At 42.7% G+C, this 12000-nt stretch overlaps 1 protein-coding gene across 4 annotated transcripts in view; it reads right to left on the bottom strand.

Moving 5' to 3' along the window:
- Positions 1–12000, bottom strand: part of ANO5 (anoctamin 5) — a 72849-nt gene that overhangs the window by 29861 nt on the left and 30988 nt on the right. The window lies entirely within an intron of this gene.

Below are 12000 nucleotides of genomic sequence, written 5' to 3'. Positions count from 1 at the left end.
TCTAGCCTGGTGACTTAACCAACTGGTTCTATGGTTTAAACCGAGTCAGATTTTTCAAATCATTTTCAATCTGCTTTGACCGTATGCCTTAAAGTGCTGTTCACTGGACCTTCCCTCATGTGGACTGCTTTCTCCATAATAATTTGTAAGAAAGGTGATATTCTGACATTCTGTATACATTTTCAAACCAAAGCAAACAGTTCTAAATATATTGTAATTTGTCTTCTCTTCATTCTCCCAAGGAAGTCTCTGCAGACATGCTAAATTATAACTCTTCATCCCTACCCATCCAACATGCCCAAGAAAACTGATAATGATGGAGAATTTTATTCCAGCAACTATGATGGATACCAGTTTGAGGACGGTTTCTCTAGATGTCTCTGCTTTATTTGTCTCTGTCTGTCAGAACCTTGACATTAAACCAAGTCTGAAGAGATGCATAACAATTTCCCAATTCTAAATGTACCATTTCCCTGCAAATCTGTTTGGGAAGCTATTCTGTGTATATCATAATGAATTTCTGGTTTAAAAGTCTATTAAGTCTAGATGTTATACTCCCCCCCTTTTTTCACTCCATATATGCTTAAAGCTTTGTAAAAGAAATCTGGGGAATTAGATGCAAACATTATGCCCCAATAATATACATTTTAGATACAATCAACCATTCACTAGCAACATAAAGCTTATTTGTGTTCAATCTTTTTTTTATTATCACCAAGTTCACTCATTTCTCTTTCTTCTTTTTAATTTATTTTTTTTATTAAATTTGTTTGCCACCCATATCACCATAAGGCAACTTGGGGAGACTTACAACATTAAAAGGAAACCATAAATATATGAATATATAAAGTCACATTAAAAGTACAATAAATTACAAGTTATAACTAAAGATGGGGAGGAAGGAGAATATAAGAGCCTTGGTGGAGCAGTGGGATAATGCCTCCTTAAGTAACACCAGCTGCCTGCAATTAGTGCAGGTTCGCATCCCACCAGGCTCAAGGTTGACTCAGCCTTCCATCCTTCCGAGGTAGGTAAAATGAGGACCCAGATTGTTGGGGGCAATTAAGCTGACTTTGTAATAATGCCGCTTAGGGTGTGTGTGAAAGCCCTAATAAGCAGGCATATACCGTACATAGAATGAAGGCTACTGCTAAGCTTGTAAGCCGCCCTGAGTCTTCGGAGAAGGGCGGGATATAAATGGAATTAAAATAAATAAAATAAAAATAAGGGGGGGAAGAGGCGAAACCATAAACCAGGGGTCTTCAAACTTGGCCCATTTATGACTTGTGGACTTCAACTTCCAGAATTCCTCAGTCAGGCACTCTGGCTGAGGAAATCTGGGAGTTGAAGTCCACAAGTCATAAAAGGGCCAAGTTTGAAGACTCATGCCATAGACCATCTCCAGTATGAAATTCCCCCACTGGGGCTCCAAGTCAACTGGCTAAAGCCAGGTAAACAAGCTCTTATGGAAGGTCAGGAGAGCAGGAGCCAATCTCATCTCAGGGGACAAAATGTTCCAAAGGGCCGGGGCCATGGCAGAGAAATCTCTTCTCCTGGACTTCCACAGCTGGAACTCCATGACTGATGGGATCTGCAGCTTACCTCACCTGCTGACACGGGTGGGACAGGTCCATGGCCATCATGGAAGCCATGAACTGTGAGATAGCTCTTCAAGTAACCTGGACCCATATGCCATACACGGCTTTATAGGTAATAACCAACACCTGGAATTGCACCCAGAAGCAAACCAGTAATCAGTGCAGCTCTGGGACAGTGGTGTAACATGGGCCACACGTAAGACTGCCCTTGCTGCCACTCTGCAGCAGTTGAAGCTTCCGAATGCTCTTCCAGGGTAGCCCCATGTACAGCGCCTTGCAGTAATCCAAGCATGAGATGCCAGAGCTTCAATGACTGAGTGCAGGGACTCCTGATCCAGGAGAAGCCACAAATGGTACACAACCTTAAGTTGTATAAAGGCTCTCCTAGCATGAGCACCTCTGCTCTTCAAGAAGGAGGCATGAGTTCACCCCTATGTTGTGGACCAGTCTGTGGACCAGTCTGTCTGGGGTAGTACCACCCCATCTGTGAGTTATTGTCATCCCCAATCATTCCCAAATGTCCAATCATTCTGGATAGATGACTATAAAGATGTATTTGATATCACAGTCTCAAGAGTAATCTGTTTGTTAACCCTTGGACTGGGATTGAGGGAAGAGTACCTTCACTTGTTCTGCACTTGAGAGAACACAATAGAATCGTGTTCTGTTCTTTTTTGACATAATCCTTCTTTACATTTTTTATGTGTTTATTGCTTTGAGACAGAAATAGTGCATGCTTGGAACAAATATATAAGCACCTGTATACCTGCAAATGAATAAAAGCAAAAGAAACAGTGAATCCAACACTCTAGGGAAGAAGTCAGTGCAACCATCTGCAAATTAGATCCACATCCCTCCTGGTTGGTAAAAGCCTCCAGGATGGTGTCTAGCAGGTGGGCTCAGGCAGTGATAAACTTTTCACTGTAGGAGAGGACGTTCCTGGGATCTTTTAAGGAGCTTACAGCCACTACCCAATAAGCAGAGACAGTTCTAAAGGAAGTAGTTAAAACCTGTTTAAATAGATGTAATCACACACTGCTTACAAACCAACAGTGGCAACTGGAATATTTAGTTCTTTCTACCTCCTACGGTGCTAAGAACAAAGCAAAGTTCAGTTGCACTGATATTCCATGGAGAAAGAACAAGGTACCTGCTCATGCCTAGTCCAAAGACAAGGTGTAGGCGTAGTAGTGTGATATGGAATAACTATTTATTGGTGCTTATCTGCAAATTAAAGATATCATCTTTTATAGGTATGCCCATCCTCAAGATAATATTTAACTATGATTTTTAAACACCATTAAAGTAAACAGGTTTTCAAGTGCAGCGGTTAAAGTTCTAGTGAAAATTTAATCAATTGATTTACCATCAAAGAGGTCTATTCGTTGCTTATCACAAAAAGAAATATAAAGATAACATCATTTTAATTTCAAGGTTTCTTATACACTGATTTTGTTTGGCTAAGCCTCAAAAATTTTCCACTCCTTGATTATTTATTTATTTATTTTTATTTATTTAATTATATTTATATACCGCCCTATTCCCTGAGGACTCAGGGCGGTTTACAGGGAATTAAAAATCCAAAATACAAAAATTAAGAACCAAATTAAAAAAAATTAAATTAACCCTGTAGTCAGTTAAAAAAGAACCCCAAATTAAAAATTCCTCCTCAGTCTGGGCCCGAGAGCTCGAAGAGCCAGGTCTTCAGGCCCCGGCGGAATGATCGGAGGTCGGGGGCAGTCCTCAGCTCCACCGGCAGCTGGTTCCAGAGGGCAGGCGCTCCCACCGAGAAGGCCTTATCCCTGGGTGTCACCCGCCGGCAATCTCTCACCGGCGGAACCCTGAGCAGACCCTCCCTGTGGGAGCGCACTGGGCGAAGGGCGTTTGATGCCGGCAGCAGGTGTTCCCTCAAATAACCCGGACCCAGGCCATGTAGGGCTTTATAGGTGATAACCAGCACCTTGAATTTCACCCGGAGGGCAACCGGAAGCCAATGCAGCTCGCGGAGTAGAGGTGTTACATGGGAGTATCGGGAAACCCCCATTACAACTCGCGCGGCCGCATTCTGCACCAGTTGAAGCCTCCGAGTGGTCTTCAAGGGCAGCCCCATGTAGAGAGCGTTACAGTAGTCCAAACGGGAGGTCACAAGCGCATGAGTGACTGTGCGTAGGGCGTCTCGGTCCAAATAGGGACGCAACTGGCGCACCAGGCGAACCTGTGCAAAAGCCCCCCTGGTCACGGCTCCTATATGATCTTCAAAATTGAGCCGTGAATCCAGGAGGACGCCCAAGTTGCGAGCCCTATCAACGGGGGGCAACACCTCACCCCCCATCGTTAGAGGTGGAATAACATGGTTAACCCGAGACGCCAATATGCACAGCCAATCAGTCTTGGCGGGATTGAGACGAAGCCTGTTTCTCCCCATCCAGACCTGAACCACCTCCAGGCACCGGGACATCACGGAGAGGGCATCACTGGGTTGGTTCGGGGTGGAAAGAAAAAGTTGGGTATCATCAGCGTACTGGTGATACCCCACCCCAAAACCACGAATGATCTCACCCAGCGGCTTCATGTAGATGTTGAACAGGAGAGGCGAGAGAACCGACCCCTGAGGAACTCCACAAACGAGAGACCTCGGGGCGGATCTCTGCACTCCTGTCAACACCGACTGCGAGCGGCCCCGGAGGTAGGAGGAGAACCACCGTAAAACGGTGCCTCCCACTCCCAACCCCCTGAGACGTCGCAGCAGGATACCATGGTCGATGGTATCAAAAGCCGCTGAGAGATCTAATAGGACCAGGACAGAGGAGCAGCCCCTGTCCCTAGCCCTCCAGGGATCATTCACCAGTGCGACCAATGCCGTCTCCGTGCTGTGTCCGGGCCTGAAGCCCAATTGGTACGGGTCCAGATAATCAGTTTCCTCCAGGAACAGAGGAAGCTGATGCGCCACCACACTCTCAACAACCTTCGCCAGAAAGCGAAGGTTGGAGACTGGACGATAGTTGTTTAAAACAGCCGGGTCCAAAGCAGGCTTCTTGAGGAGGGGTCTCACCACCGCCTCCTTCAGGGCGGCAGGGAATACACCCTCCTTCAAAGAAGCAGTTATTACTGCATGGAACCAGCCTCGTGTTCCCTCCCGAGCCGCATAAGCTAGCCAGGAGGGGCACGGATCCAACAAACAGGTGGTGGAGCTCAGTCTCCCCATGATCCTGTCCACATCATCAGGGGAAACAGGGTCGAACTCAGTCCAGATAACATGCTCAAGACCGCCTGATTCCTCCACATCAGACTCTGCCCAGTCAGAGTCCAGGCCGGTCCGGATCCGAGCGATTTTGTCCGCCAGATGATGACTAAACTCCTCGGCTCGTCCCTGCAAGGGATCCTCTCTCACCTCCTGGTTAAGGAGGGAGCGAGTCACCCTAAACAGGGCGGCTGGGCGATTATCTGCGGATGCGAGAAGGGCGGCAAAGTAGTTAGACTTCGCCGTCCTTATCGCCGCAAGATAAGACCTTATAAAGGTTCTTAACTGCAATCGGTCGGATTCGGATCGGCTGGATCTCCAACCGCTCTCTAGACCTCGTCTCCGACGCTTCATCTCCCGGAGCTCCACAGAGAACCATGGGGCCCAACGGGATCTGCGCCGAATCAGAGGTCGCATGGGTACAACGCAGTCGAGTGCCCTGGTGGCAGCCGTTTCCCAGGCCTCCACCAGAGCATCAACTGGGCTGTGGGTAAGGGTGATAGGTATCGGCCCAAGCGCCCTCTGGAACCGGTCCGGGTCCATTAGGCGCCTGGGGCGGAACCACCTGGTCGGTTCCGCCGCCCAGCGGCGGGGGATGGCATGACGGAAAACCAGCCTCAGGAGGTAATGATCTGACCATGACAGAGGGGTGATAGATGGAGAACCCCCTCCCAGATCATCCAACCACTGTCCAGACAGGAACACCAGGTCGAGAGTATGATCCCCCTCGTGAGTAGGGCCCTCAATAACCTGGGTCAGGCCCATGGCTGTCATGGAAGCCATGAACTCCCGAGCTAACTCCGACGACCCCCCCAGTGATGGCAGGTTGAAGTCACCCAGGACTATAAGCCTGGGGAACTCCACCGCCAACCCCGAGAGGGTGTCGAGCAGCCCAGGCAGGGCTGTTGCCACACAGCTGGGCACCAGGTATGTGAGCAACAAGCCCAACTGAACCCGAGGACCACATCTCAAGAGAAGGGATTCACTCCCGGCCATCTGGACAATGGTGGCCTCCCGGGGACACAAGGTCTCCCGAATAACCACTGCCACCCCACCACCCCTGCCCTGAGCCCGTGGCTGGTGCAGCACCCGGAAACCTGGCGGGCATAACTCGGTGAGAGGCACCCCTCCCTCCGAACCCAACCAAGTTTCCGTGATGCACGCTAGATCCGCACATTCCTCTTCGATCAGATCACGGATGAGGGGAGCTTTGTTAACTACGGATCTAGCGTTAAAATAGACCAACCTGAGCTCAGGGGCCTGATCACCCTCATCCCCGGGTAAGAGGGTGCTAACCGGAGGGTCGGAGCGCGCCACCGCTCGGAGATAGCGGGGGCGTGATCCCAGATGTTGATATGGCCCTCCGCGCAAACACCTGCTGCCATTCCCTATCGCCGTGGGGATTTGAAGCCCCACCCCCACATTCTCAGAACCAGCAGCCACCTCCCCAGACCCCGTCCCGTCAGGACCTCTAACAGGACCAGACTGAGTGCCGGTTAAAGATTCCCTCCCTACCCCCCCCTCCCTCCCCCTCCCTAACTTCTTAAAATAACTGGCTAAAAATTTTATCAGGGGCCTCTTCGCATGTCTTAACTCGAGGCCCCTATCTAAGCCCAGCCACCTCTCGGAATCCCAAAGCTTGGGATCGTCATTAAGGGGAGTATGGAAACAGGCGACAGGTCGCGTGGATTTGAGCATGCATTAATAAAAGGAAATAAATTTCTATTGACAAATTAAAATTATTCTATTTCCCTATACAATGGCATTGTCTAGACTGCAGATACCATAGCTATTACTTCATTTAGCAGAATAGAATAACAACTTTGTCACTTTAAATATACATTAATACATTAAAATGAGATTCTACTGCATACAATTCTCAAAGGATAACCACCTCCAATATACACTGTATAAACATGACAATAATAATAATAACAATAACAATAATAATACACATATGAGCCAGAGAAACAACACAGTCTAGTTTGGATGTATATATAACAATAGATAATTTGTGAGTGGGATTTTTTTGTGTTTAATAGCTTCTATTTGGGATGGAATAAATCAGGGCTGTCAATAATGGCTTTTTTGAATTCTTGTAAACTCCTGCCTGTGAAATCAGTGAAACTATCTAACCATCTTAGGGTTAGGGGGGTGGGGTGGGGGGTTGTCAGTCCTTTTTTCAACTGATTTTGATTTTTCCAACCATTCCAAGCATCTTCTCCAAAAAGTCTTGCTTCCACATTATGCGTCCAAAATATTTTATTTACTCATCCTTCATATATGCTGTTTTTATTTCAGTGTTGAATTATTTGCACTTGCTATCCAAAATACTATTTAGCACCAGAATCCAATCATTTTCTTTCTTCAGCCTTTCTGTGGTCAGCTTTCACAGCCATATGTTATGGCTGAGAAGACGATGGCATTGACAATATTTGCCTTCAATGGCAATTTAAAGTCTCTTTACTTTAATAGTTTGTGCAGATTTGTCAGTCTTTCTCTAAAGAAGCAGATTATTTAATGGTTACTATTCCTGTGGGGCTTGGAGCCCAGAAAATACTTCTTCACCTATTTTTACCAGATTGGTATTTTCACTTGTCAGATAGAGTTCTTTTAAAAAAAATAATGATTGGCTTTGTCACTCTCAACTTTCAACTGTGACATTCTTTAAGTCTTCCTCGCTTCCAGCCAGCAAAGTAAGATCGATATTTATAAAGATATCACTGGCAGACCTGAAATACAATTTTAATTCCAACTTTCATTTCTAGTCCAGCATTTTTGTATATAAATTATATAGAATTAAAAATATACTCCTTTCACATTTTGGTTTCACATTTTAAACAAATTTATTACAGATTTTCAGCAATAAAAACTAACACAAACTAAAAAAAAAGAAAAAGAAGAAATAGAAAGTAAAAAACAGAAAAAACACAAAATAAACTTTTATAGAGTAAAATGAAAAGAAACCATCACAAGTACAAATAATTTCAGTTACTTATCATCTTCTCTTAAAATGCAAGACAATATATATTTCTCCCATGTCATATCTTTTATCTATAAACAAATCCATAAAAATTGTCATTTCAATCCTGATGTCAGCAAAAGTCCATTAAGAGTTACAACAGTTAACAACACATCTATTTTAACCTTGATGACATAAACCAATATTATATTCTTCCTTTTACTTCTAACAATTTTTTTTGTCCCTTCCTAACAATCCTCTTTTGCCAATCGAATATAGGAAAATTATCCAGGTCACTCTCTTAGTTAGCTATTTGTATACCCGTTTAATTACTAAGCTATCAGCTGGTTTCTATTGTATGTCTAGTATAATTTCTTTTTCTATGTGATTCTTGTAACCTACCATTTTTAAATCCACTTTGAAATCAGTCTCAGTCATGCCATACTTGTTCCTCTTCCATAACATTTTTAAACAATTTTTATCCACACAGGTAGATATTCTTCAAATTAACTTCTGAGTCCCTTGTTCAAAAATATCCAAAGTTAAAACATTTTGCTTCATTCTGTATTAGTAAGTTGACTTTGAATATTCTTCTCCTTTAACTGTAATATTTAGTTCCTTCTAGTATCTTCTAACGCCCAATTTTTAAAGGTGCACCTTGTTTTTAATTCAAAACAAAACATTTTCAATAGGAAGGTTTCTTATAATTAATTCCAAAAAATATTTCAAATTTATCTGGATCTTTAGTCTGTTCATAACTCTGTAAAATCAAAGTTTTAATTGTCATTTATTTCAATAATGATATGTGGAAATGACCTTGGGAGATAGAGTGGAAGAAGGAGATGGTGCCTAGGGAATGGTCAGATAAGAGAGGGCAAAGCCCTCAGCTGCATTACAGACAGATAAAGGAACCTCCCTAACTTATGAGGCTATAAAAAAAGAATATTGATTTATTTATTTTAATTCCATTTATATCCCGCCCTTCTCCGAAGACTCAGGGCAGCTTACAAGCTTAGCAGTCAACCTTTCCAGGTAGACCAGATAAGAAACATGACCAGATTATCTAATTCTACTTTATTCTAAGGCTCTATTAACAGAAACTTGCAAGACTAACATTGCAAAATTCCCACTGCCCTTTTTACAGCCTGATAAGTTATGGAGGTCATAATCTAGACACTGGAGGGGGAAAAGATAAAATAAACAATGTTTGGGGAAACACAACTGAAGAGTGCAGTTGTGTTTCTAGAAAGAGTGCAGAGAAGAGCAACAAAGATGATTAGGGGACTGGAGGCTAAAACATATAAGGAACAGTTGCTGGAATTGGGTATGTCTAGTAGATTAATGAAGAGAAGGACGAGGGGTGACGTGATAGCAGTGTTCCAGTATCTCAGAGGTTGTCCCAAAGAAGAGGGAGTCAGGCTATTCTCCAGAGCACCTGAAGGCAGGACAAGAAGCAATGGATGGAAACTAATCAAGGAGAGAAGCAACCTAGAACTAAGGAGAAACTTCCTGACAGTTAGAACAATTAATTAATGGAACAATCTGCCTCCAGAAGCTGTGAATGCTCCAACACTGGATGTTTTTAAGAAGACACTGGACAGCCATTTGTCTGAAATGGTATAGCAAGTTATCTCTTGCTATAGTTATGCTTCTGTTTCAAGAGAGATAGCATCTTGTTTAGTTTCATAACTGATGTACCCTATAAACCTACAATATGGAAGCATCTTGCACATATAATCATGTGGAAAAATAAATATACCCAATGTAAAGTTTTTTTTTCCTTTTTCCTTATCTTCATTCAAACTGTATATAAAGACAGGATGATATAATTAAACAAAAACAACTTATTCAATAATTTCTGGTCTTTTCCTCAGTCAGGATTTCCCAACCTTGTGAATATCTAGGAGTTTGAATTTCAACTGCCAGAATTCCATAGCTAGCATGACCATTGATGAGAATTCTGCGTGTTCAGGTCCATACTGCCAGAACTACTACTGGAGACTGAGAAATGCTGGCCTACTGTTCATGAGGAAACTGCAGTTTCGTTAAAAATTAAAGTTAAAAATAATTCATCCTAGATCAAATATCCATGTTTGTGATTCATGAGTGGAATCATTTAAATATCTCTCTGGTTCCACCATAGCCAAATCTTAAGGGCTTTTCAGAATCCCAAAAAAGAGGGAAAGAATGTTTCATAAGCTTTATAATTTATCTAATCAACTACATAATTGGTGAGAAAACATTTATGTAATGTATTTATTTTCTGTAAAATCTTTTCCAACATATTTTTGTTCTGTACTGTACTATATTTTGGCAGCACAAGACTTGGCAATGTTCCGTAGACTAAGAATAGAAGCATTATTGGGCAAATATATGCTGGAGGCATATTTTAGAAGTTTATTTTACATTCATATTATGCTATTGGAGCAGTTAAATAGTTTTGAAAACCTTCTGGAAAAATGTTGTGTTTTAACACGTGAGTAACAAAATTTGGGGAACAAAGCCCAGGAGCTTAAGCATTTATCCAAAAGCATATCTGAACCAAGTTGGATTAAGAAAAACAAGCTAATGTACTTTAGCAATTTGCCCAAGATTTGATATCTGAAGAACTTGCTGGCCATTTTTTTACATATCTGCTTGGTTCTCTGTGCAAACTGTTTTAAAGTTAGAAAAAGCCTATTTGTGTAATTTGACATGGGCATTCTTAAAAGGACTGGATTTCAAAGCTATACTCTACACCGTTTTACTTTAATATGCTAAATGAAGGGATCCTTTTACTTCGATACAGTATGCTTAGCCATTTTTTCTCCAAAGGAGAAAAACATGGGAGGAAAAAATTAGCTTCAAAAACTAGTAAGTTTTGTAATCTTTCAACAAATAGATCCCTTCAGAGTTATAAAGTTTATTTTCCATTGGCAATGTATTTAAATGGGGGGTTTCCAACGGTACAATTTTTGAAGGACCTCTGAATCCACATATGCATTTAAGGTGAGATATAACTATTTTTTTTAATCCCATTTATATCCCGCCCTTCTCCGAAGACTCAGGGCGGCTTACAATATAAAGCACAAATCAATGTGCTTAGCAGTAGCCTTCATTCTATGTATATGCCTGCTTATTAGGGCTTTTGCCCCCCCCCAGCGGCATTTTTACAAAGTCAGCTTATTGCCCCCAACAAACTGGGTCCTCATTTTACCTACCTCAGAAGGATGGAAGGCTGAGTCAACCTTGAGCCTGGTGGGATGCGAACCTGCACTAATTGCAGGCAGCTGGTGTTACTTAGCTCCACCAAGGCTCTATAACAGCAGTAGGTGGCCACTAATTTTGTTTGATGCTATTATGGAGTTATTCAGCTTCAAGGGGATTCAACTGAATTGTTCCATCAAAATAGGTCTAAAAACAGAAGCGTACGGTACCTTTTCATTATTGATTTAGTGTAACTATACTATTTCAGTTTAGAAATGTCTTAGTCCCACAATGATTTTCTATATATGGGTAGCATATGGACTGAGAACTGATCCCATCTCAGTGCTTTGTAAGGCAGAAAATTCTTTGTTTCAAGTGCAAAAGATAGCTGCACCTGAAACACATTGGAACCATTTTGCATATGCCTAATGTCTATGCAAGGTCTTCCTGACTTTGCAATCTAACAACATCTGTCCTGGAAAGAAAAGTTCTATTCCCAATTGTCTAGGGCTAATTTACATTTTATTATAAATTGTCATCTATTTAACACATCGTACATGTGTTAAATTGGAATTGGGGATGAATTAGAACCACAGCACAGACAGGACCCCTGCCAAACTGTTGATCCCCAGTTACCATTTTTATAGATGAGAAACTGCCTTGCCATCACTCATGATTCTGATCTCTATATGCAGTGCATAAACACATCAGGTTGCTCTGGCTGCTGTTACAAGCTAGTGGCCCCTGAACTCTATAATACAATAACACTTGGAGATCTTCTAGTCCAACCCCCTGCTCAGGCAGAAAACTCTATACCATTTCAGACAAATGGCTGTCCAGTCTCTTCTTAAAAATGTCCAGTGTTGGAGCATTCACAACTTCTGGAGGCAGGTTATTCCACTGGTTAATTGTTCTGCCAGGAAATTTCTCCTTAGTTCTAGGTTGCTTCTCTCTTCTATGTGGCAACCCCTGAGATATAATTAAATTAAGGAGCCTTGGTGAAGCAGTGGGCT

The sequence above is a fragment of the Vipera ursinii genome, assembly GCF_947247035.1.
Source record: "Vipera ursinii genome assembly, chromosome: 1".
Taxonomy (NCBI): domain Eukaryota; kingdom Metazoa; phylum Chordata; class Lepidosauria; order Squamata; family Viperidae; genus Vipera; species Vipera ursinii.
This window is presented reverse-complemented; position numbering and strand designations above follow the sequence as displayed.